General features: G+C 48.3%; 1 protein-coding gene across 4 annotated transcripts in view; it reads left to right on the forward strand.

Annotated features, from left to right (window-relative positions):
* Window positions 1-27,620, forward strand: part of SCML2 (Scm polycomb group protein like 2) — a 752,432-nt gene that overhangs the window by 582,059 nt on the left and 142,753 nt on the right. The gene's annotated exons all lie outside the window — the stretch shown is intronic.

The following is a 27,620-nucleotide window of genomic DNA, read 5'->3' on the forward strand; positions in this document are numbered from 1 at the left end:
ATAGACGAAACAGTCAGTGATCAGCTTTCCAGACCACCTACCGAGCTATTTGCAGACCTGGTCAATGTTGGATGCATTTAAACTTGAAGTCAAGCCCTGACTGTCACTTGTTCCATGTACATTGCTGTCAAACTGTGCCAGCTCGCTTGGATGCAGTCCACTGGCTTCTCTGTTGATTTCTAAGCAATATTTATGGACATACCCTTTAATGGTGCCATCCTCTGCCTATTCACTGCCTCTAAACCTCTCGACTGTTCCTCCACATCTTGGGCGTTATCTCCAACATTCAAAAGTCCAACCTCTCTCCTGTGCAAAGACTTACCTTCCTAGTCACAGTACTGAACATGAGCCACATGAATGCCTTTTTTCTTTCAAGAGGATCGCATATATGGTGAGAGTTATAATTCCAGGATTTGACTCAGCTTGGATTCTGGTTCTGCAGGTCTTCCATCTACGTGGCCACGAGGTCTCATGAGTCCTGTTGGTACCACATGACCGATAACTGCTGAGGGTCCTTCAGTGGGTTCAAGGTCACAGTGGCAAAGCATCAGAAGAATCTCACAGCTCAAGTGCAAATCTCTCACACTGCACTGGTGAATGAACTCACTCCAATGTTTTAGTGGGTCATCCTTTCAGCCTCTGCAGGCTTACCTTACAATGGTCAGGGATGCCTTCTCACTGGGCTGGAGTGGCCATCTGGGTCACATGATAGCACGGGGAATGGGTCCGTTTTAGAGCAGCACCTGCACATAAACCTGCTTGAGCTGTGTACGGTCCGTCTTCCAGTGAAGGCATTTGTCGCTTCCACTGGGAGCTGGGTGGACCGGCAGGTGGTGGGCATTCAGATTCTGTTGAACAGTACTACTGCCCATTATCTTAACAGACTAGGTGGTGTGGAGTCCCTGGTGCCCCTATGAGGGGACATGACTTGCATGTCTAAGTGGGCTCAGCGACTAGGAATCTTCCAGGTAGTAGCTCAAATACCAGGTTCCCTTCAAGTGGGGGCGGATACACTCATTTGTCTCCTTCTGGAGGATCATGGGTGGAAGGCACATCCCAAGTGACAGAGGTGATTGTCTCTAGTTTGGAGTTTCCATTCATGGAACTCTTTACTATGGCCCGGAACACGAAGTGCCCACAGTTGTATGCCATATTCTTCCCTTGGAGTAGTTCCCTGAGGAATGCCTTCAGGTTCCGACAGTCTCAGGTCCAGGTCTTCGCCTTTCCACAGGTTCCTTTATTTCATAAATACTGCGTAAGATGCAGGAGAATTTAGCACAGCTGATCCCGATCACTCTTAGTTTAAGCAGAGCCGATCTGATATGCAGTTCTTTTGATACTCCGCATTCATCTACCTCTTCCGTTCTAGCACAGAGCAAACCTGCTTGTGCATCAGCATAGTCGAGCCTTTCACCGCAATCACTGCAGCTGCACGTACAGAAATTAAGCTGTGCAGATGAGTAATTTTGCCTGCTCAATGTCTCGACATCATTTTAGTGGCCAGGAAGCCCGCTACCTAATCCACCTATGCAGGTCACTGGAGCAAATTTGTTCAGTGATGTGAGTCAGAAGGCCTCAATCCTTGCCTTCCCAGCCTGGCTGAATTTGTGTGTTTCTTGCACAGCACTGTCGGACTATGGCTATGGTTAAGGGCTATTTGGTTGCCATGTTCATTATATAAAAGGTTTGTCTCCTCCCACTCTCTTGATTGTCAGTGGGATTTAAATTGTGTGTAAACTTTCGTGATGACAGCCCCATGTGAGCTGAAGCACAGTTCTCTGGTTCAAATTCCTACTCTAAAGAAAGTTTTGTTGGTAGCAATAACTTCAGCTCATAGGTTCTGAGAACTTCTGGGCCTCTTGGGTTGTCCAGCTTTCACATTTTTTTCATCCGGTGGTTCTTTGCACTTGCCTGTTATTGCATTTCAAATGGGCCAGACTATTAATCTACATCTTTCTTTCCTCCTCCTTCTTCTGAGGAGGAGGACCGGCTACATCGACTGAACTCCAAGCATGTGGAGTCATATTACATAGAAGGGTTGCAACAGGGCAGAGTGGATGATCAGCATTTGTGGTCCCGTCAGAACTAAAAATGGTAAGGTGGTGGCCTAATGCACATTTTGCATTGGGTCATCCTCTACATCAAGATGTACTTCTCTCTGACCTAGAAAGATCCTTGTGAGAGCATATTTGCCCATTTCATCAAGGGCATAGAAAATAATCCTTCTAAATTCAGCTCAAACTGCTACTGAATATTTGCACAGACTGATGTTCACAAGATATGCAACTTTTTTCCTTCCAACGAACCGTATGTCTGAGACTAGCTAGGCCTTCGTCCTATTTAAACCTAAGACTCTGAATATTTGAAAGAAGCAATTGTGGGCATCCTACAGTGTGGTAGATGTGAAAGAGCAGAGTTTGGCAGAATGTGGCTTTTCCGGTGAAGGATCATGCACATTAGAGAAGGTTCAGATGAGGGACAAAGTGAACAAATCCAGGATATGGATGTCGTAGACCCAACTCCCTTAGACATCGAAACACCTGAATTGAAAAAGTCTACTCAAGCAGTGCTTCAAGCGCGAAAGCCTTTGAAACTGAAAAGTTTAGTTTGCGATAAATCTAAGCCTTTGTCATTAAAACAGACTATCAACAGGATAAAAGATTTGACGATTAGATTAAAAACAAAATATACTGATGTGATGAAAATGCCTGTACAGTCTATCTTGGCATGAATACTGGATAGAAATCTAGAGACAAACCGTCTGAGATACCACAACATAAGATGCCTAAGGGCCGTAAAAGACTATTGACAAAAAGTTCTCTCAAAGTTGAAAGACAAAAACATCGACTTGAACCAGATATGGCAGGCATTCTTCAAAAAAAAGAATTGGATGTCTTAATTTTCCAATATAAAATCCCAAGTAAATGGGGCTAAAAATTCAAAGAGGCCGATGAAGAGAACCTAGAGAATTATTTTACATTTTAGCAAGAGAATCAGGGGCATGATCCTCACCTACATACAGAGTAGGACTACAACCTACAGACGACAAAGCAGAAAATGCACTAGAAGGAGACAGCAGAATATGAGATCAGGCTAATATTCAGTCAACAGGAAGTAAAGAAATACCCAACTAGTTCATCTCTTACAAATGATTTGACCATCATGAGGAAATTAAAGTGGCTTTGGCTACAATCATTGAAGCTAAAACAACTAACAAGAGGTGCTAACTAAGTCCGTTCATGAAGAACAGAGAGCCACTGAATGCTATGAAAAAATGTGTGTGAGAAATTCTTCAGATAGTTTGTACATCACCTGGCGGGAGTTAAGAGTCCATCAGCCCACCCTTACTGGCGGAGCATCGTCATCTGAGACTCTAAGGGGTCACGGTCTGGGCCCACAATATCGAGCCGACAGGGCCTGTCGAGTGCCCGACCTAATGATCCCAAGATAGAAAAACTCCTGCCACAGTGTATATTCAAACTTTAAAGACTCTAATGATGTGCAGTGCTCTAGTGTGAAAGTGCATTAAAAATGACTACGTGGGCAAAAAATGTGTTTATTAAGAACTGTCCAGGTGTCCAGTTTAAAAGATCAAATAGTCTTGAAAAAATTGACTATTTCCTGACTCAGTCTAGTAAGGTCGACATGTTTCAGCCGATTTGGTTCACCGACCCGGCTTTCTTCAGGACCTAAAAAATGGTGAATATCAAGGCTACTGCAGGATAAACATGTTTGGTGTACGATTCGTGAAAAAACAAAACTTAAACAGTGAAATTACAATCATCAGGTAAGATTGTGGCAATCGCCACCCTACCAGTCAAGCAACCTTTTGCTTGGACGTAAGAACTGTGTCTTCTTTCCTAAAGGGAATCCGGAGAATCAAACCATCAGAGAAGCACTTCACACAAACAATCCAGCATCAATGACTACTATTCTGCAGTGCCCGTTAAGCACTGCACGCTCTATAAAACACCCAAAGAGTGGTTACATATGAGCACCATTGTAAACAACTGTATTCAACTCACCCAGCCTTTTGTGGGAGAAAAGCCTCACCTCACCCGGCTGACTGCTCGGAGATGGAGGCACCGCTCTGTTTAGATGTAAGGAAAAATAAACAAGTTGCACATTGATACTCGTTTATCTGCACTCCTCACAATATATTTAAACATTTTAATAAACCTAAAAACTAGAAAGTCAATGACCTTGAGAGACCCGCCCCACAGACATGATAGTCTAGGTTGTTGAAAGGGCTTGTTCCCTTGCGAATTTTTAGTCTGTTTAGTGGAACCACAAATCAATCGTTCAAGAGGGTGAGCACTCCTTTTAGCATCTGATGCAATAAGGTTCGGGAGAAAACACCACCACCCTGTACATGATTCAACAGGAACACCACCAGCCACTATTTATTAAACAAAGATGAACCTATATTCCTCATACAAAATGAGGAACTCCCCTCTCCTTACCTGTCCGATGGTGCTTCGAACCAGACTGCGAGCTGTCTGGGAGGTGACGGCAGGAAGGAGGGGGAGCTCCTTAAGTACCCGCCGTAATTCGGCAAAATCACTCGATTAGGATCAGGTGCTAATGTTTTGGTGTCCGCGCAGCTGCGCGCCGGATGGAACATGCTCAGGCGTGGGAACACTAACCTAAGAGCATGCGCGTCTCATAGACTAACCAAAACAGGTTGGGCGGTTGTAGTGTCTATCGTGAACATTACGCATGCGCGTTCAACACCGCGAGGAGGGGAGAAACCCGAAACACTCATTATGGTGCGTGCAAAGGGACTTCAAGGTACCCACCCTAGTTTAGTACAAGAGTTCGATTGGTATCAAGTGTTTAGTGTTTACTTTAAGTATTCTCTTTGTATCCGCGCAGGCGCGCAACAAGTGGAGCATGCGCAGACACACAAACACTTCGCAAGAGAGCATGCGTGTTGTGAGGACCAGCACGATCGTATTGCACGGCTGCAACGTCCTCAACGAAACACTTGCAAGCGCGTCAAACAATAGGGTTGCGCGAGCATTGACACACTCACTATGATGCATGTACATTTCAAAGGGTATATCAAGAGAGGTGTCCTTAATGAATGGCCATATTACAGGTGACACCATTGTACTAGATACTAGCACAGCAAACGGAACTGTCTTCATTCCGTCACCGGGACATGCCTGCTTGAATAAGACTCGACTGAGTAGTTGGTTCAAATGGCAGAGTTGGCATAAATTAAGAGCTCGGAAATTAGATAAAGGCAACAATCCGCTCGTGTGTCAGAATTTCCTGAGTTGTCTTACAACTAGGGGTCTGCTCTCATGTCTGTGGACCTAGTATCGCAATGCCTGTACTTATAAAGTATATAGCAGCAACAGATCTCAAGCTGTTTGTCAAAATTTAAGACAAGTACAACAAGAGTCAACCCGAGGGGCTTTACCACCAAGACAAATTACTCCAGACCCAGTCTGGATCAAAGCAAACACAGTCACCAGTGGCGACCAGCGATCGCGGTCACATCCGTTCTCACATACATCAGCCAATAGATGTTCAGCTACCCTATCGATAGTTCAGGATATCGTTTGAGATGAAATCCCTGATAGATTAGAATACTGATGCATCAGTGGATTGCAAAAATAAGGTGGTCAGGCAGGCTTTCAGATTGAGGCCCATGGTATGTTATCATTGAGGCCATGCGTGTCTGTTTTCAATCTGAAGATCCACCTCTGCTCTTTGGAGAACAGAAACCTTGAAATATCTGTTATGTGCTGAGGAATGAGAGGACGTTCGAGCACAATCCACCTCAGATCATCGGCTTTGTGTTGTTTGGCCAGAAAATGGTCTGTTAGACAAGTGGACTGTTTCATACATCGAATAGTGCTCTTGTGCTCACTAATGCGGAGCTTCACTTTACGTGTGGTGTATCCAATGTAATGTAGAGTGCAAGGGCATGTGATCATATATATCACACACTCAGAATTGCAATTTGTGTGGTTGTGTAATATCCAGGGCCGGCTAGTCCCTATATCCACTGATGTAGTCTTAGTCATCTGAGGGCAAACACTGCAAGAGCCACACGGATAATGGCCTCGTACCGAAGGTAGTGACCACAAGGTATTAACGTCACATGTGGGCTGTGGTAATGGTCGTGTGTGGACCAGGCTATTCCGCAAGCTGGGACCTTTCTTGAATGCAAAGAGCGGAGGCGGGATGTTTTCAGATGCCACATTGAGGATATGCCAATGCTTACGTACCATTTTTTGTAATCTGTTAGACAGGGTACAGAAGGTGGTTACAAAAGTAAGCCTGTCATTGGGAATCCTGGGAATGCTGTTATCCAACAACGCATCCCGACTGTTGTTGGATGCTCTCTTCCAAGCTTGACGCACCAGTCGCTTAGGGTACTGACGCGACCGAAGTTGGAGTGCTAGTTCTTTAGCATGTTTGTCAAAGAGATCCCTAGTGGAACAGTTCCTCCGCACACGTAGGAACTGACCCACGGGAAGATTCTCCCTAAGAGACCTCGGGTGATAACTGTCAAAGGGAAGGAGAGAGTTCCTTGACATTGGTTTCTTAAAAAGTTCACATTGCAATGTATCCTCATGGAAAAAGATAGAGATGTCGAGGAAGGATAGCCGATGTTGATTGTACTCGATGGTAAACTTCAAAAAGGCATTTTGCTGGCTAAGCCAAGTATGGAAGGCCAGGATCTCCTGACTCCTGCCCCGCCATACCACTAATATATCATCTATGTACCTTTTCCACAGCACCAGATGTTGACGAAAAGGGTTGCTGTGGTTCAGTACATGATTTTGTTCGAACAGATGAACATAGAGGTTGGCGAGGCTGGGCGCAAAAACGCTCCCCATAGAGGTGCCAGAGATCTGGAGAAAGATCTGACCTTCAAAGCTAAAAAAGTTCTCTGTCATAGCTATTCTGGCACACTCCATGATCAAATTAACTGGGGTCATGCTGTTCAAATCACGTGCTTCCAAAAGTCCCCTGATGGAGTCCAAAGTTTCTTGTTGTGGAATACACGTCAAAACTGGCCAAAATATCGGTACTGATGTTAAACTCGATATCAGGCAAAACCCGTAAGACATCAGAAGTGTCTTTAAGGTATGTCGGCATCTCGGTAACCATAGGTCGTAAAAAAAATCCACAAATTTGGACAGGGGCTCAAGTAATGAGCCGATCCCAGAAATGATGGGTCGTCCTGGGGGTGGTCGTTGGCTTTTGTGGATTTTGGGGAGGCAGTAAAAATAGGGCATCACATGATTATTAGTTACCAAAAATTTGGCCTCATGTGGCGTAATCCACCCTTCTGCCTCCCCTTCCTCGACTAGATGTTTTATCTCCAGAGTTAGCCTGGGTGTAGGATCTGTTTCTAAAATCCGATAGGATTTAGTATCTATGAGTTGCCTGAGGCACTCCATCCGATAGATAGCAGTGTCTTGCAAGACGGTAGCACCCCCTTTGTCCGCTGGCTTGATAACAACGGACGTATCTTTTGTCAAATGCAGGAGGGCCAATCTATCCTTACTGGAAAAGTTGCAATAGTTTGTCAACCGTGTATCACATAACACCATTACATCATGGGTTACTGCCTTTTCGAAGGTGGAGACCTGGGGAGGAACCTGATGTGCCAGAGGTGTAAAATTGCTTTTGAGGCTCATGCTGAACAGGACTCATTGTCACTAAAGTCAGGAAGAAAGCTAGTAGTAAGACCACCATAGGACCACCACTCTAAAAAAGATCGAGACCACAGTAGAAATCCCATGGAGGATCACAAATTCCAAAGTTGTATTCTTAAGAAAAGGCCGGTCCATAGTGGAACGAAATAGAGGCGCTAATGCATCATTTCCCTGAACAGTTCCAAAAGCAAAGAGACTGCATAATTGCAGCATTTAAGCCCATATTCAGTACCTTCATAAATCATCTTTGGACTCGAGCCAGATCAAGCCAGGGATCAGGTATGTATGGGGATGGTACTCCATAGGCATGCTTGGCTGCTTATCTCTGGTTTTAATCTGGAGTACAAACCTGTATATTTGACCACCCTTTTTATGGCCAGGATCTGTTGACAAAACCTTAAAGTTGAAGACGGCAACTCGTACTGCTCGAGCCATGAGAGTCTTATAAACCAGGGACGTTTTGCAGCGCACTCAAGCTTCCAGAAAAGAAAACGGCAATTTACTAGACTCTTTTTCCACTAAGACCCCAGCATAGTCAGCTCAGGGCGTAAGGGCATTTCAGGGGATCTCACAATGGCAGCAGAGCTTACCTGCGACTTAGTCCGTTCAAGGGAAAGCTAATGGAAGAGGTCCGCCCTTAAGAGGAAGGGCACAATCATAGTGACTTTATCAGATCTCCTCTAGCACACTCAACAGCAGTGGCAGCAGAATCCAAGGTTTCCCTAAAAAACTGAGAGAAATCACAACAGACGATTGAATGTTGGGTATTATCAAACTTTGTTGCATACAACAAAAAGGCAAGCCAACTTCAAGTATGCCAACATGACATGCCTACAACAACCAACAAAGAGACACACTAGCAAAGGAATTATGGGAACTTCTAGAAAAGAGTGAAATAGAAGCAGGACCACCGTCACAAACAAACGCACAGGAGTGTATTTTGTATTTTTCCCTCATACATAAGCAAGATCTAACATTAAAGCCAATTTCACACCTCAGGTTCTTAAACAGAACTAAGACACAACAATTCAAGATGAAACCCTTCAGGAAGTGTTAGACCTGGCATCATTTGGCGTTTTTCCCCAGTCTTTTTGCTTTCTGACCTCCTGGTTTTGACTCTGTTTTTGCTGTATTAGTGTCTCTGCGTACTTTCTCACTGCTGTTCAGTGTTAAAGTGCAAGTGCTCCTACTGTAAATTATGGTATGGATTAATGTTTCCATGATTGGCATGTTTGATTTACTGGTAAGCCCCTAGTAAAGTGCACTGAGAGTGCCAGGACATGTAAATCAAATGCTACTAGTGGGCCTGCAGCACTGATATTGCCACCCACAGAAGTAGCCCTTTACAGGTATCTCAGACGTGCCACTTCAATGTCTGCGCACAGTTTTTACTGCCATGTTGACTTGGTAAGTGCGCCCACTTGCCAAGCCCTAACCTTCCCTTTTCTTACATGTAAGTCACCCCTTAGGTAAGCCCATGGTACTCCTATGGGCAGGGTGCAGTGTATATAAAAGGTATGACATGTGCTGGTGTGTGTGACATGTCCTGATAGCGAAATACAGTGTAATTATTTTTTCACTATTAAAAGGATATCTGTCCCATAGGATAGATTGGGCGATACTTTGTAACATCTTACAAGTATAACTTCCCATTGGGACAAGATAGAGAAATGGATTTTAGTATGCCTGAACTCAAAATGTAAAAATGCATCTTTTAGCAAAGATGATTTTTATATTGTGTGGTTGAAAACGCCACTTTCAGAAAGTAGGCATTTTCTTGCTTAACCATCCTGTGTGCCTCTGCTGAGTTGTGGATTGGCTGTCTGACTTTGGAGTGACAGGGGCTGGGGATGTGCATTCACTGTAGACAGCCACTGGGGAGGTTGAGGTGTGCCCTGCCTTTCCCAGATGAGTCTGGCTGGGCTGAATAGACCTGGGCTGCAATTAGAGTAGTGGGAAGAGGTTCCCTTGCACCTGAATAGGCCTGGTCTACCTTACACTATGCTGTCTCCCCCCACCTGCCAGGAAGCTAGGACATACCTGGTTTGGTCTAAGCACAGAGACTCTCTGCCACAAGAGAACAAAGGAAAAGGCTTTATAAATATTGGGGCCCAGACCCCAAATCTTTAGAACACTTTTGGACTCGGAAACCTGCCAAGAAGAGCTGGAGAAGCTGTGAGAAGGAACTACCACATTGTTGTGTGCTTTGATGTGCTGGCCTGCAGTAGCTGCTTCTGTCTTGGGCAGAGAAAGGATTTGACTGAACTTTCTGCCACTTTTTTGTTTGAGTTTCTCCAATGGCTTGAGGTATAGCTTTGCCCCCTGTTGAAGAAGTCTCAGGGACAGCAAAGACTTCACCTGCCTCTGGGACCACGTGCCTCAGTTGCCACAGAGGGAAACCGCAACCGGACGCCATCACCAAGACAGCTGTCAATTCTGTGACCTGAAGGCATTGCAGAGGGCACCGCCGTACTTTGCACTGCAACCTTGGTCTCACTGATGCCGCCGGACGCCGCCACCGAGTCGCTGCTTGCACCACGACCTGCTGGCACCGCAACCAGTTGGCTCCGCACTGCCTTGCTTCACTCCTCCACCCTGGTCTGACTGACGCCACCGTTGCCAGCTGACATCGCCGCCATGGTTTGCACCGTGGTCTGGGGCACCACTCGTAAGATACACACAGCACCGCCCATCAACCACCTCAGTCACAGCCCACAGACGCCTGCCCCCTCTACCGCCGATACTCGACGGTTGCCGTAGCTTGCACCTTGACCGTTAGCTCTGCCCCGCTTTGCACCGCAGCCCTGGTTTCACCGACTCCGCTAGACAACCGCCACCGAGCTGCTGCCTGCACGGCAACCTTAGGGCATCGCACCGTTCTGCTTCACACTGCAGCCTCGACGTCCGCCGCCACCCCAACACACTGCTGCGGTCGGCCAGAACAATAGGTACTGTTTACCCTACTTCTGACACCTACGCCGGTCCGCAACGACACGGTCGACCGACACTGTTGGATTTGGTTGTTTTCAGCAATGCAGTAGCACTGGAAGGAGCTACCGACTTCAAGGAACTGCATTTTTGAGTTTATTCTTGCAAAGTAAATGTTCTGATTATTGTATGTTGGACTTTTATCGTTTTGGTTTTGTTTTACCCAGATAAATATTGGATATATTTCTAAACTGGTGTGGTGTCCTTTAGTAGTGTTTTCACTGTATTACTGTTGTGTGCAAATGCTTCACACACTGCCTCTGAGATAAGCCTTACTTCCTGTGCCTAGCTACCAATGGGGTGAGCAGGGGTTATTTCAGTAATGTATGCCCCTTATCCTGGCTAGTAAGAAGGGTCCCTACTTGGACAGGGTAACAACCAGCCAACTAGAGACCCCCATTTCTAACAGGAAGCAATTCCTGTGCTGGACAGAGACTATTTGGCAATAATAGACTTTTTTTTTTTTTACAACTTTTTTTTGTTGCAGTGAATAAGCATATAACAGCAATGACAGCACCTCCTAATATACAAGATGTTGGGATACATTATACCAGTAGACGTGTTCCATATATTCCTCATACAATTCGTTTGCCAGGGCTTTGCAACAATACCACAATGGCAGGACTCTCCATGAGGCAGCCCTCAATCCAGTTTCCTCGGATCGACTCTAGGAACAGGTGTGCACAACATTCCCCTGCTTTCATTCCACCTCCCTCATACCTTTGTCCATTTGTGTGGACATCCTCTGTCCTCATAGACCACCCTTTCTGCCTGCATGCACCAATCCATATCTGCCTTCCATTCCCCCAACATCGGGGGCGGGGCGCTGCCCTTCACATCTTAACTAAATAACGTTTGGCTGTGATGCAGCCTAGTGTAACCCAGAGCCTATCTGTGGCTGTTAGATCTGTTGCCTCCCATACATTTAATAGGCACCACTTTGCTGAGACCATCATGTCCCCCTCTTCACATTGCCATAATGCAAGAGTTCACTGCAACCCAGTAAGCCCAGAGTATCGGGCAGTCCCACAGCATGTCGAAAAACGTACCTTCCCGACTACATCCTTTGGGGCACAGTGGTGACTCAGCCCTGCCCATCTTGACTAATGTGGTACTGGTTAGTAGGTCCTGTAAGAAAGTGGCTCTGTAAGAAAGTGGCTCTGTATATACTGTTCCCAAATAGGTTCAGTGTGCACAGAGTCCACAGTCCCCAGAGGTTTGGCAGAGGCTAAAGTTAGATATAACCGTACTCTCTAAAGTGGTAGCTTGGTCGAGTAGTAAGGCAGTATCAGAGGACAGTGTAAAGCATTTGTTGTACACACTCAGTCAGCAAATGGTCTCACACACTCAAGAATTAAACTCTAGGCCAATGGTTTTGTATAAAAATATATAGTTGTTTTATTTTAGAACCAACAATAGGTATCAAAATATACTTTCTCAGAATGAGATGCTTTAGATAAATACTTTCAATATGCAATAGACTTTTGAATGCAATAGATACAGTTGTTGCAATAGGCAACACAATTTCAAACACAATATAACATTGAGCTCAATGGGAATTTCTAGTTAAATGCAATTGATTACTTTTTGGGTTACTTTTCTAACCACAGGACTGGATCCTAGATTCAGTCCTGGGACATCTCCTGTAAACAGTTAAGTAAAAACGTTCTGGTTACAGTTGTGATTTTTAAGGAATATTATTGTATTTTAAAAGTTGACACTTTTTCACATAAAATCACCAATGTTATCCTATGGGAGGAAATTCACTTAGCAGGTAAGTGGGGTTATTGTTACTTTTTCTAACTCATTGTTGGAACCTGGATCCAGCACTGGGACATCTCCTGTAAACAGTTGAAAGAATGTGTTTTTGTTATCCTGGCGATTTTTTTACGAATATTTGTAAGTTTGCAAAATCGACACTTGGAAGAATTTCTGGTGAAAACTAGGCAATGTTATCCTATGGAGGAAAATCAAGTTATCGGTAAGTACGGTGTAATTGATTTTCAGGGTCAGTGCTGGGCACCAAGATCCAGCACTGGGAACTCTCCTGATAACAGATGAGTAAATTAGTTTTCGTAATTCGGCTGATTTTAGATGAATATTTTAAAGTTTCAAAACTCAAGAGAAAACCAAAAACCGGTCCAACAGATATATATCTGTTGGACCGGTTTTTGGTTTTAAATATATATCTGTTGGACCGGTTTTTGGTTTTCTCTTTAGTAATTGCTATTTACCCCACGTAGACCGGTTCCTTATTTTGCTTCTGGGGTCCCCCTCTCTTAATAAGTTTCAAAACTCGACAGAAGAATTTCCAAGTGAAACCAGTCAATGTTACCCTATGGATGAAAAGTGAGTTATCGGCTTTTGGGTAAGTACTTGACTGGCAGAGTTAAGGTTCTGTGCATAGACTCAGGGGTCTCCCAGGGTCAGGTAAGTACAGTTGTTACACCCTCAGCGGCACAGGGGCAGCCGGGTGCAGAGTGAGTTAGGCCCAATGTTATCCTATGGGAGGCAGGGGGCCTTTGGTTGGTGGCTGCTGGCTAGCAGGCCAGGCGGCTGTGGGAGCTGGGCACTTGCTCAGGGCAAATGGGGAAGTAGATTAGAGTAGAGGTTGCACTGCCAGGGGCACTCGGGCGGCTGGGTGCAGGGTGCTTTTGAGCCGTCGGGCGCTCAATGGATTGCAGTGGAGAAGCACAAGAACGAACAAAGGCTGCAAGCTCGGGGACGAAGATTCTTCAGGTGCGACCACCACTTCGAGAGGTAAGTTGGGTAGTTGGAGGATAGGTAGGCACCCAGGAGTTGGGCATAGGGGGCCGAGGGTGTCGGGTGCAGGGGTGCCTTTTGGTGTCGGGAAATCTTACCCTCTGCTTGTCGCGGTTGGAGGGGTCCCTGGTTCTGAGGCTGCAGGCGTCGTCAGGAGCGTCGAGGTGGGTCCTTGGGTGATGGATTCGGGGTTGCAGGTGCCGGGGGGATGTCCTTGTGGTCTTTGTTCACTCCAGCACAGACCAGGCTTGGCGGGTGCAGAGTGTGCAGGGTTTGCAGTTCCTGGCTGATGTCAGGGGTCAGTTACTTGCTTTGAGCAGTATGAATGAATGAATGAAATAAATTTATATTGCGCAACTAAAACCCGAAGGCATCAAGGCGCCTACAAAACAGAACACCACTACAGGTATGACGCGAAAAGATGAGTTTTCAAGGCAACTCTAAAAAGCTGTAAGGTGGGAAGAGACCTAAGTTCTAGTGGGAGATCATTCCACCACTTAGGTGCCAGAAAAGAGAAGGCTTTGCCTCCCCATCTAGCTTTACGAATACGGGGGACTAGTAAGAGAAGTCTGTTGGAGGAGCGCAAGTTCCTGGAGGGGCTATAATGAAACAGAATAAGAGTTAAGACCTTCCAGAAGAGCTACCATTAGCTAGAGCCCTATAGGTCATACGCAGTACCACTGCTCGTGGGAATCCCAGTTAGTTAGAGTCACAAGGCAGTCAGGTCCTCCGGGGTTTTTGAGGTTGCTGACCACTGGAGATGATTTTTGAGGTTGCTGACCACTGGAGATACCGGGGTTTAGCAGGAGCAGGTTCGAGGGTCGCTAGGCCGGTAGGGCTGGGCCCAAATCAGTTGGTGTCTTCCTCTTGTTAGCAGCTGCACGGCAGGTCTTCTTGTTCCTTGTTCTTCTTTCTTGTTTCGAAATCTGGATCTGAGAAGGAAGGTTCAGGGTGCCCCTAAATACTAAACTTAGGGACATTACAGGTAGGTAAAGGGCAGGGACCAATGGGACCCCTCCCTGGGGTGGGTACACCCCCTATCCTGACACTTTCCTGTGGGAGGAGGCTGTAGCCTAGTCCTGATTGGGCAGGGCTTCACATCTTCAAGATGGTGAGAGCCCGGAGATGTGCTTCACCTCGCCTTCCCCACCTGAGGGGTGGGGTTGGCAGAGGCTGGCACACCGCCTTTCCTTCCTTGGGGTTCCGGACAGTCTTGCCGCCAGAGTGGGGGTCAGAACTGGTAAGGGCCAGTTGCTGAGTACAGCAAGTGACCTGGAGAAGCTCACAAAGGCGGCATGCTTTTGAAGCTCTCCCTGTCCGTCCTGGGGGAGTAGACCTAGCACCTCGCCCATGATGTGCATGGTTGCAGGCCAGGAGAGCGGATGGCTCTCTACCCAGGGGTCCAGCAACGTATGCTGTGTGGCAGCCTAGGCAGCCCCCCAGACAAGACGTGGATTGTAGGTTGGGTTCAGGGGGCATTTCTAAGATGCCCTCTGTCGTGCATTGTACATTAAATCCCACACTGGCATCAGTGCGGGTTTAATGTGCTGAAAAGTTTGATACCAAACTTCTCAGTCTTCAGTGTAGCCATCATGGTGCTGTGGAGTTTGTGTTGACGATCTCCCAGCACCATATACTCTTAAATGGCAGCACTGCACTTGCAGTCATGCACCTGTACCCACACCACTGGCATAGGGCACCCAGCTAGAGGGGTGGCTGATGTATGCCAGGGCAGTGTGTGTTGTGGGCATGGCACACAGGGATGTGTGCTATGTCGACTCTGTTTTGTTCTGCACCCAGACACTCAGCCTGCAAGGGCAGCGTGTGTTTGTCAGGGTACAGGGCCTCTAAGGGTGGCACAATAAGTGCTGCAGCCCTTAGGGGCCATCTCTGGTCACAAGGCCCTGGGTACCTACGGTACCATTTACCAGAGGCTGACATGTGACCAGAGATGCCAATTGGGTTTTGGCTGTTAGGCAGTTTTTAGGGAAGGAACACAGGCCCTGGCCAAATGATTGGCAGGAGCCCAGGGCAAACCAAGGAAAAGTGCATCAGTTATCAGGCAAAAAGTGAGGGGTTACTGCAACAGAAACCCACTTCCTTACAGGTCCTGTGTAGAATCTTAGGTTGCACTAATATAAAACAGGAGCGGATAACTGCTTCTTTGGGGCATGCCATTGCGTCTTACCACTCATCGTCCTTAAGCTGTCCTAGGTCTTCCACCCACCTCTCACGGAGCCACATCAGGAGATATGGGGAATTATTTAGGATTTTATGGTAGGTCAAAGAGATTGCCTTTTTATGCATGTATTCATCGAGCAGCCTATCTTCTAGTCGCGAGGACTCGGGCGGCTCCTCTCCTCTCCGTATCGCCCCCCACAATGCGTGTCTAATCTGGAGGTAATGGTGTGTCTCTGAGTTCGCCAATTGGTATTCCCTTTGTAAGTAACCCCCCCCCACCCCCCCCATAAAGAGCTCTAAGGTAGCCCCTGGTTGCATTTTTCACTGATCCATCTTGTAGGCAGGTTCATCCTGAGGGAGGTGAACCAAGTGATTCACCGTCATAAGCTGGGCTGCCCAGTAATACTGCTGGAGAGCCGGAAGCGCTATCCCTCTGTCATACCAGCCCCTTGTCAATTGGACCAGGTACAGTGTATTGTGAAGGACTTAAAGAAAACACAGTAGGGCTATTATTTTAAACAGTGACGCTTTCCCCAACAGGGGTAGAGCTCTTCAGTGTTGGACATCTCCTTTCAACCTCTGCAATGGTGGCTGTAAGTTGCAGTCATAGAAGACAACCGGATCTCTGGTGACAGATATACCCAGGTATCGAAACCCCTCCATCACCACCCGGGCTGTACAAGGCGGTCGTCCACTTCATGGAGTATATAAATCAGAGATTTATTCCACTTTATACTATAACTTTATACTATAACCCGAATATTTTCGGTAGAGGTCAGATATATGGAATATTCTATATAGTGTAGTTTATGGACTTGCCACATAGGGCAGGATGTTGTTCGCATAGAGGGAGATTCTGTCCTCCGACCATTTCAACCCCCTAATTAACAGGTCTCCCCTTATCCAGACAGTCAACGGTCAAAAATCAGTCAAAAATCAGTGGGGAAAGCGAGCTCTGCTCGTGCCTCTCTGCAATCTGAAGGTCACTGACATGCCTCCGTTCACTGCCACTATTGCTAGAGGGTCTGTGTACTGGAGCTGAACACGGGTAAAAACTTAGGACTGAACTTCTGTTTCTCCAAGACCGCATAAATAAAGGGCCACTCTATCATATCGATAGCCATACATGCATCTAATGAGACCACTGCAGCCTCCTCCTGGATATAAGCAGTTCATCCCGTACCCCATGCAGGCTCCTCAAAGTTAGTGCACTGTTTCTACCTGGCATAAAGCTAGATTGGTCTGGATGGACCAGTGTGCCTATCACCTGGGTTAGCCGGTTTGCTAGTAATTTGGCTAAAATCTAGACCTCTTCATTCAGTAGTGAAATCGGTCTATAGGATGTGCCGAGATCAGCTAGTTTACCGGCCTTATGAATAACTACAATCTTGGCCAATCCTTGATCCGCCTGTAATTTCCTGACTTCGTGACTGTCCTGGAACATATTTAGCAGGAAAGAGACTATTTTGGCTGCTTTGAGCTTGCATAGTTCAATAGGAATGCCATTTGGGCCCACCGCCTTTCCGGCTTTCAATTCTCCATTGGCCTGTGAGGTCTTCCGGTCAGTAAGGTCTTGTTCGAGGATGGCCCTTTCAGCCAGTGAAGGCACGGCAGGCACATGAAGTTCTAATAATAGTTCTCGTGTAAAGTGGTCGCCGAGGACAGGCAATATAATTTTGTGTAATAAGTCGTAAAAGTGTCCGCTATACTCTGCCTGTCTCTTACACCAGCCCCCTTTTTGTTATGCACCTCAAACACTCATCTTGACATCACCTCTCCCCTGTCCAGCCACAGCAGGAGTTTACCTGCCCTGTCACTGGCAATAATAGACTTAAAAGATGCCCATTTTCACATGCTGACTAGTCAAAATCTTCGCTAGCAACTCAGTTTCATCATGGGTGAAACTCATTGTCATTTTAAAATACTACCCTTTGGAATGAAGTCTGCTCCAAGAATGTTTGCAAAATTTCCTTCCTTAGCAGTGACATTTCTCAGGAGGCAGTTAATAAAATGTTTCACTGGCTAGGGAAAGAATTCCTCAAACATACAACTGGTATCTTACATACATGTCCGAGTCATGTCTCCTTACGCTCCTCATTGATTCCTTTCTATTATCTCCTCTTGACTCCAATTAATCTAGATTTGCTTTACCACTCTATATATAAATACAATTACTATTATTTGGCTAAAGTGGTTTGGCACTTTTCCCCCATGATGTAAGATAGTCAGAGACGTTGTAAGGCATGGGCAAAGTTGGCTCTGGCTGATCTGCAGACAGTCCTGCCCTGACAACCTTGAATCATTTTTAAACAGATTGTTTTAGAAAAAAAATTTCCTTAAATTTATTTTTTATATTGGTGAATTTTAGGAGCCTATAACAGATAATTTGCAGAGAAACGTTGAGCGTACATTTTTCAACACCATGCAGACAAAGTTTTATTTAGATCAAAACAGGACCTCAAATATGAGAATTAGAAGAGAGTCACAGAGATTATTTGCAATAACATTAGTGAGCTGCTGCTGCATTGCAATATAGAAAACTATCCGTGAATATTCGATGTAAACATTTAGAATTTAGACCAGTGTGCCTGTGCACTCGATGACCTTGTCAAAGAGGGCATGAAAGAACTAAAATTGGATCATAAATTCAAAGCTATTCTGAATAGTAGCCCCCAAAATAATTTTGGCCCAGGACCCCCAAAAACCTTAAGATATCACTGATGGTAGTGTGCTTAAGGAAAATATGCATGACACAACAAAAGAGCAATGAAATGAATGAAGAAAGCTTTCTGAAAGCCCATAATAGTAAGTATATTTATCCATAATTTTAGTATACATATATATATTTAGTGAAAAAAAACAAGTTACAGGAACGTTATAGTTAGGCTGACATTTCACTCGTACAAAACCAGAGAAATTCAGAAGTTATAGTTAGCTGAGCTAAATATAACTCGCGGCCCCTCAATGCATTGCTTATGACCTCACATATTACATCACTCATGACATGGTCAGTGACATCACTGATGAGATCTCAAATGACATCACTGATGACATCATCCAGTGACTGAGTGTTTTTATATGTTTGAGTGTTAAATATATATAACAAGGTGTATTGATGAATCAGTGGCTGTATGAGTGCCTGTATGTATGATTCAGTTGGTGCGTGACTTACTGTATAAGAGAGTGATTAGGTGTCTCAGTGAGTGTATAGGTGAGTGACTAGGTTTTGAGAATATCCTCCAGAGCAGCTACTCCAGGATATTCAGTTTATGATTCCGATGTTTTAGCTTCTATCCTGGATTTCGGTGAGACTGACTCTGAGGCTGTTGGGCCTCATGACCTCCTGCATCCTGTTGGTAAAGCATGCAGGGTGGCATATGCGGGCTCTGCAGTGGGACCTGAAGTTCTAGTGGGCACAACATCGAGGAAATCTCACCGATGTGGTCCAGATCTCAGAAGGAACTGCGAGAGTTCTGCAGTGGTGATTGACAAACAGCGATTGGGTCAACAGCAGACCCCATTCTCTTCCCCTACTAGAGCTCACAGTCGTGACAGATGCTTCACTTCTGGGATGGGGCGGCCGTTTGAGAGATGTGGAGATCACGGGGACACTGGTCTACGGCGGAGTTGGGGCTCCACATCAACTTGTTGGAGCTTCGAGCAATTCAGTTGCCATTGAAGGCATTTCTTCCCTCTGTCAAGGTGAAGTTAGTGCAGGTGTTCACGGACACCACCACCATGTGGTACTGCAACAAGCGGGGTGGGGTTGTGGACACTCTGTCAAGAGTCCCTGTGTCTCTGGACATGGCTGGAACAGCAGGGCATAACCCTGGTGGTTCAACACCTGGCAGGTTCTCTGAACTCCAGGGCAGACAATCTCCGCTGTCGGTGCCTAGCGGATCACGAATGGTGCCTCCAGTCGGAGGTGGCACAAGGTCTCTTTCAGCAGTGGGGAGAACCTTGGTGAGATCTGTTCGTCTTCGAAGAGAATGCACAGTGTCCGCAATACTGCACGCTGGAGTTTCCAAGGGGGCTGTCGCTCGGCGACGCCTTTCGTCGTGAGTGGATCTCAGGCCTGCTGTATTCCTTTTCTCCCATATGACTCCTGCCCAAGGTTCTGAAGATCAGGAGCGACCGGGCCTAAGTCATTCTTGTGGCTCTGGACTGGGCAAGGAGAATCTGGTATCCAGAGCTTCTGAACATTAGCATCGATCATCCCATCAGGCTCTCCCTTTCGGAGGATATTCTGTCACAGCAGCAGGGGAGGGTCCTCCACCCGAACCTGTCAACTCTGAGCCTCCATTCGTGGAGATTTAGCAGCAGCAGTTGATGGATTTTGACCTTCATCCTGAAGTATGTAATGTTAATCTTGGCGGCCCTCCTCTGAGACGGTATACGCTTGCCAATGGCTGAAATTTGTATTATACTGTACAGAAAGGTCTATTGACCCTCTTTCTGCTTCTCTTTCCACTGTTCTTCTATTTATTTTACCCCTTGCCCAACAGGGCTCAGCTTTGGGACCTCTCAAGGGTTACCTTTCTGCTCTGTCTGCTTTTTGCGGCTGACAGACCAACCCTCTCTCTTTACATCTCCAATTGTATATAGGTATCTGAAAGAGACACATTAGTGATAGATTCCTTACCTTAGAATAATCCCCAGGCGTCAGACTGGATCCGGAAAGTTTTTTCGCTAGCAGTACCCCTGCACATCAGTAGGTGGCGTTGTACGGCTCCGCGTCCATCGCTGGTGTCGTATATGCCGAGATGACGTCACGAAGACTACTTAGGCGCCACCCATGCGCGCTGACGTCAGTTCTTCCATTTTCCGTGCCAGTAAGCGCAGATCCGGTTAGAGCACGTACCTCAGTCACATTTTGACTATCTTTTTGAGACTTTTTGTCTCTTGTTAGTTGCTACTCTGGTGCACGTAGGTATGCCTGGGTTTAAGTCTTGTGGGGCCTGCCGTCGTAATACGTCGGTGGCGGACCCCACGACGTCTGTCTCTACTGCCTGTAGAGCTACCACGACTCTGGGGCCTGCATGGCCTGTTTGGTCATGGCCCCGAAGGCCTTGCGGGAGCGGCGCCGGAAGCTGTTTGAGGTCCGGCACTCCTCCAGGGGCCGCTCCAGGGAATGCTCGCGGGGCCACCGCTCCTCGGGCTCCAAGTCTTCATCCTCGGATTTGGGTAAGAGACGACAGAAGAAGAAGTCGAAGAAGCGTTGTCGCTCTCCGACGTCCCCCCGTCAATCTCTGGATGCGGACGGGGGGACCGGGGTTTTGCCCCTGCGGCTCCTTCAGAGCCCGGGAGTCCCGCGGCCTACCCACCTTACCCGGGTCCGTCGGTGACTCTCGCTCAGGTGCAAACATTTCTTTCCACCTTGGACTGCCTGTTTAGGCCTCAGGCTCCCGCCGGTGCACCCGCGGTCCTGTGTCAGGATCCTGTCAGGCCACCGGCAGCTCCGGTGCTGCATGATCCTGTGCCGCTGGGTCCGGCCACGGCACCACAAGGTCCCGCGCTGCAAGCTCCGGCACCAGCGCCGCCCTCTGCTCCGCCTCCGGCGCCGCAGTGGGTACCATTTGTCCCGCCCCTGCCCCGGTTCTCGGACACTTTTGTCCCTACGTAGGATCCGCACTGGGACACGGCGCCGGTTCGGCCCCTCCGTTCCCGGCGCAGTTTGTTCCTTCCCCGGTCCCTGCCGCCACAGCCTGTCCTGCATGTAGTGGAAGTGGAGGATGACTGGGAGGGGTCTGAGCGCCCTCTTGCTCGCCAGTGTGACTCCGAGCAGGACTGGGCGAACGAGTTAGAGGAGGCCGGCGGCCTCGATCTCTTCTCTGACCCGGGATTTTTGCCTCTGCTCCACCTACCATGGAGGAGGGTGCCTCGTACACGATGGTGCTTCGTCAAGCCGCTGAGGTTCTCCTCCTTGACCTGCCTACGGTGGCCCTGAAAACTAATCTCCTCACTGAGGTGCTCCAGACGGCGTCCACTTTGTCGGAGCTCCTGCTGCCATTTAACGACGCCCTCACTGATGTCTTGCTGGGTACTTGGTCGCGGCCCGCCACAGGGGCCCCGGTGGATAAGAATTTAGCCAGGCGTCATCGCCCGGCGCCGGTTGACCCTGCTTTTCTGACCACTCATCCTACGCCCGAGAGTTTGGTCATCCAAGCTTCGACGTCCCAGAGTGCCTTTCCTACGGCTCCGCCGGATAAGGACTCTAAGAAGCTGGAGCAGTTCGGCAAACGGTTGTTTTCTTCGGCCCGCTTAGGACTGAGGTCAGTGAACACCGCCTGCCTTTTGGGCCGCTATTCCCACGCAGTGTGGGATGCTGTGGCACAGGTGTTGCCTCAGTGTCCTGAGGTGGCCCAGGCTGTGCGGTCTCAAACTGTTACCAAGGGTAAGGATGCGGCTCGGTTTGCCATTCGGTGTGGTTTGGACACCGTGGACTCCCTAGGTAGAGCTATTTCTACGACTGTGGCGCTACGTCGCCACGCCTGGTTGAGGTCTACCGGGTTCTCCCCAGATGTACAAAGCTCGCTCATGAACATGCCCTTTGATGGCACTCGCCTGTTTGGCGATATGGCCGACAGTGTGCTGGAGCGTTTTAAGGACTCGAGGGCTACGGCCAAGTCCTTAGGTCTTTCAACGAAAAGCCCAGCCGCTCCTGGTTTTCGTTCCTTTCGTGGCAACGCCAGGGGCACCCAGGCACGTTCCCTCAGCAACCCTGTGCAGAACCCACTGCATCGCGGCCGCGGCTTCCGCAGGGCGGGTCTGGGAATCAGCGTGGGGGTCAGTCCACCTCCGCCGCTTCTCCCTCCAAACCTTCCTAATCCGAGCTCTGTGAAGCACCCCACGCCAGTGGGTGGCAGGATCCACCATCACCTCCCCCACTGGCACGCTATCACATTGGACACGTGGGTGCTGCGGATCATCCGCAAGGGTTAATCCCTTCCCTTTTTGGTTCACCCCTCCGGCCATACCACCTCAGTACCACCGCATGTCGGGGGAACACTTGGTGACTCTCCAGCAGGAAGTTACGACCCTCTTGGCCAAGGGGGCCATCAAGTGCGTTCCAGGGCCGGAAGTAGGGAGTGGTTGTCATTCCCACTACTTTCTGGTCCCCAAGAAGGACAAAGGGGGTCTGCGTCCCATCTTGGACCTCCGGAACGTCAACCGCTTCCTCCGGAAGGAGAAGTTCAAAATGCTGACTCTGGCTCAGGTCTTGGCTGCCCTCGACCCTGGAGACTGGATGGTAGCGTTGGACTGGCAGGACGCAAATTTTCACATCCCCGTCCTGCCGGCCCACCGGCGTTACCTGCGGTTCACGGTAGGCCACGAGCATTTTCAATTTGCCGTGCTCCCCTTTGGCCTTACCAGCGCCCCTCGGGTGTTCACGAAAGTGATGGCGGTGGTCGCAGCTCATCTGCGCAGGTCAGTGGTGTCAGTTTTCCCCTACCTCGACGACTGGTTGTTGAAGGTGGGCTCACCCCAGGCAGTCGTCTCCCACCTTCAGACTACGGCCGACCTCCTGCACTTGCTGGGGTTCTCCATCAATGTGCCGACGTCGCAACGTCGCACCAGAGTTCCTCTCAGAAGCTCCCCTTCATAGGAGCGGTTCTGGATTCGACGCTTGTTCGGGTTTATCCTCCCGAGCAGCGAGTCTGGGATATTCAGGCTATGATTCCGATCTTTCAGCCTCTATCCCGGGTTTCAGTCAGGATGACCCATCAGCTCCTGGGCCTGATAGTCTCCTGTATCCTCCTGGTGCACCATGCCAGATGGCATATGCGGGCTCTGCAGTGGGACCTGAAGTTCCAGTGGGCGCAGAATCAGAGCAACCTCGGAGGGCACTGCATGACAATTGCAGTGGTGGCTCACACATCGCGATTGCGTCGATGGCAGATCCCTCTCCCTTCCCCCAACCGGAGCACACAGTGGTGACGGATGCGTCCCTCCTGGGATGGAGAGGTCACTTGGGAGAGGCGGAGATCAGAGGACTCTGGTCTCCGGTGGAGTCCCGGCTCCATATCAACATTTTGGAGCTGCGGGTGATCCGACTTGCACTTACGGCATTCCTTTCCTTTTTCCGGGGAAGGGTGGTGCAGGTGCTCACAGACAACACCACCGCCATGTGGTATTGCAACAAACGGGGCGGGGTGGGATTGTGGACCCTATGTCAGGAGGCTCTGCGCCTCTAGACATCGCTGGAACATCAAGGCATTACCTTGGTGGTTCAACAACTGGCAGGTTCTCTGAACGCCAGGGCGGACGAACTCAGCCGCCGGTGCATGATGGATTACGAATGGCGTCTGCACTCGGAAGTGGCACAAGGTCTCTTTCTACAGTGGAGAGAGCCTTGGTTAGATCTATTCGCCACCGAAGAGAACACGCAATGTCAGCAGTTCTGCGTGTTGGAATTTCCAAGGCGGCACTCGCCCGGTGAGGCTTTTCGTCACGAGTGGAGTTGCAGCCTATTGTACGCTTTTCTGCCTATACCACTTCTACCCAGAGTGCTGAAGAAGATCAGGCGCGACCGGGCTCAAGTCATTCTTGTGGCCCCAGACTGGACACGAAGAGTTTGGTAACCCGAGCTACTCAGTATGAGCGTGGATCCCCGATCCGACTGCCTCTCCGGGAGGATCTTCTGTCGCAGCAGCACGGGACGGTTCTCAACCCGAACCTGGCCAGCCTCCACCTCCATGCGTGGAGATTGAGCAGCGACAGTTGATTCCATTTGACTTGCCTCCTGAAGTCTGTGATATCATTCTGGCAGCCAGGCGTCCCTCCACTAAATAGGTATATGCCTGCAAGTGGAACAAATTTGTGGCAAGGTGCACAGCAAAGGCTGTGGATCCCCTTTTCTCCCCCTCTTTCAGAGGTCCTTTTGTACCTTCTTTCTTTGGCCCGGCAGGGCTCTGCTCTGGGCACTATTAAAGGCTATCTTTCTCCAATTTCGGCTTTTCTCAGGCTCCCTGATCAGCTCTCTCTTTTCAAGTCCCCTGTCGTAAATATATTTCTCAAAGGCATTACTCACCTTTTCCCTCCTAATCCGTTTGTGATGCCACAGTGGGACTTGAATCTGGTTCTTATTTATTTGATGTGCGCTCCTTTTGAGCCGCTTCACAACTGTCCTCTTCGTTTACTAACTTTGAAGACTGCTTTCCTGGTTGCCATCACCTTCGCTAGGCAAGTGAGTACGCTCCAGGCTCTTTCCTGTAAACCTCCTTTTCTGTCGGTTCATCCGGACAAGGTTGTGCTTCGCACACGTCCTTCCTTCTTGCCAAAGGTCGTTACTCCCTTCCACATAGGGCAAACTATCACCTTGCCCACTTTCTTTCCGCCTCCGCACCCTTCCAGAGAGGAAGAGAGGCTCCACTGTCTGGACCCAAAATGTGCGCTCTCCTTTTACCTGAATCTCACACAACAGTTCCGGGTGGACGACCAGCTCTTTGTTGGCTACATAGGCGCCAAGAAAGGCCAGGCTGTACACAAGAGGACTATCTCCCGCAGGGTCGTCTTGTGTATCAAAGCCTGTTATTCTCTGGCTAAAAAAGAACCTCCGGTGGGGTTGCGTGCCCATTCTACCAGGGCGACAGCAGCTACTATTGCAATGGGGCAGTCTGATAGTAATCCGACTGCAGACTGACGAATTTTCGCTGCACTACAAAACCTAACAGAATAAACTTCTTCAATTGAGAAGTTGCTGGGGACTGGAAATTTAATTACACCGTGCAAAAAGCACCAGAGTTCACTCACCTGTATCTTTTGACGATTATTCACCTTAAACAAAAGCTACAGAACGACAATCGATTTGACATATACGTATCAATTGTATTCTATAATTCTTGAATCTTTGGAAACACCATTCAGGGGTCAACTGTTAAATTTATGATAGTCCTGAAGATGGTCTCATGGACATGCATAGAGACTGAAACGTCGACATTCACACTCTCTTCTGGAAAATAATGTACAATGAGAAGAAGTGTTTACAATAGTGACATTGAAGGATTATACAATTGTATTTATTTTCCTCTTGTTACATTGTTTGTATAACTGTGTAGTACCCTTGATAAATTTCAAAAGATAAAAACCTTTTTCTATATATACCGTGTTTTGAATATTTATTGTTTTGTGATTGGTTCTTATGTCCTCACAAGGAACAAAAGTATTTCTTAGTCAAAATACATTTGAATAATATCTCTCTGGCGAGTTTATCTATAATTCTTGCAGTTAAAAATGTATATCAAAAGCAATAGAACAGAGTATTCCAAATAAATCCCTTGAAGGCGCCTTTTACCCGTTCAATTGAAGGGCAGCAGCGGCTCGGCAGAGTAAGATGCTGGCCGAAGCACTTCTGTCAGGAGGTTAGTCCTGATTGCCACTGTAGGGGGATCGAGGTGGAGAGCCTCGGCCGCCCTATGCAACACCTCTGAATAAGTACCACCCTCCTCCGTAGCCACGGTAGAAGGAGACAGTGCGCCAGGTTCTGGAGAAAAATCCAGTCCACCTGCGTCCTCCAAATCCTCTTCCCAGTCCGACTTTAACTCGCATTGAGCTGCGAGATGGTCCTCAGACCCCTCCCAGTCCTCCCCGTCACCTGCGGAGCAGATGGGAAAGGAGGTGGGTGGATAAAAGGATAGAAATTCCGCGTCGGAATCGGTGTCGGTCGACACCCTTCCGTCGTCGGGAAGGAAGCCGGGTATGGCGTCGGCTGCCCATTGGCGCCAATGCCGGTGGAGGTCGTATGAGGCCAGCTAGCATCGGCTGTGATCCCGGCATGGATCCACGGTGGTCTCGCGGTGCCAAGGGCGGCGCCGTCGGGGAGCCGGCAACGAAGGAAGGCGAGGAACCCTTGTCGGGCACATGGGGCCCGAAGGTGCGCCGACGGACCATAGCAGACAGGAATTCCTGCAGCTGGGTCGGAGTCACCGACAAACCCGGGAAAGGCATGTAGGCCGTCAGCAACGGTCTCGGCTGCTCCGGAGCCGTAGGGATGGCACCACCCTCAGCCGTGACGCATGACAGGCTAGGGGAAGGCAAAGAGCGACGCCGCTTCTTCAACTTCTTGTGCTTCGTCTTACCTGACCCCAAGTGCGAAGACTTCGTCGAACGATGGTGGCGGCTCCGCGACCCGTCCCTGGACCTCACACGGGACCGGGACCTTGAACTTCACGGAGTAGACTCCCGGGCCTCAAGCAACTTTCGCGACCGCTCCCGCAAAGTTTTTGGAGCCATGGCCCGGCAGTCGGGGCACGACGAGGGGTCGTGGTCGCGCCCCAGGCAGGAGAGACACTCGGGGTGCGGGTCCGTCACCAACATAATGCGGGGTCAAGCCTCGCAGGACCTAAAACCAGGCATCCCTACACACCAGGAGTCCAATTCTCAAAAGAACAGAGACAAAAAGTCTCAAAAAAACTCAGTCAAAAATTGACTGGGGGTACCGCTCTCTCCGGATCTGCACTTGCTGGCGCAGAAAAAGAAAGAAAGACGTCAGCACCCGTGGGCGTGTCTAAGTAGCTCCAACTACGTCATTTCGGTGACTACGACGCCACCGGCGTACGCGGAGCCGCACGACGACGCCTACCGACGCGCAGGGGTATTGCTTACGAAAACTTTCCGGATCCAGTCTGACACTTGGGGGTAAATCTAAGGTAAGGAATCTATCACTAACGTGTCTCTTTCAGATACGGGTTTTCACTTTCTCAGTATTGTTTCCAGCTGACTTAAAATAAAGTAAATCATCCCTTTCATGGTGATTTAAATCATTGGTATCTGTTGACTGTGATGTATTTTATATTAGACTTACTAGTTGCTTAACTATATTCTGTCTGATTTTGCTCATAATTTGTTAAAACATGATACATTTTGTAGAATCCAGAGTTGAATTGGTAGTCGCTGTGCCAATTATATATTTTGTTAATTAAAAAAGGTTTGTGTTTTAAACACTAAAGCTTAAAACTCAGTTGAACTTTTACTTTTGGAGCTATTCCCTAATGAATATTTTTAAAA

This window comes from Triturus cristatus, chromosome 8, assembly GCF_964204655.1.
Source record: "Triturus cristatus chromosome 8, aTriCri1.1, whole genome shotgun sequence".
Taxonomy (NCBI): Eukaryota; Metazoa; Chordata; class Amphibia; order Caudata; family Salamandridae; genus Triturus; species Triturus cristatus.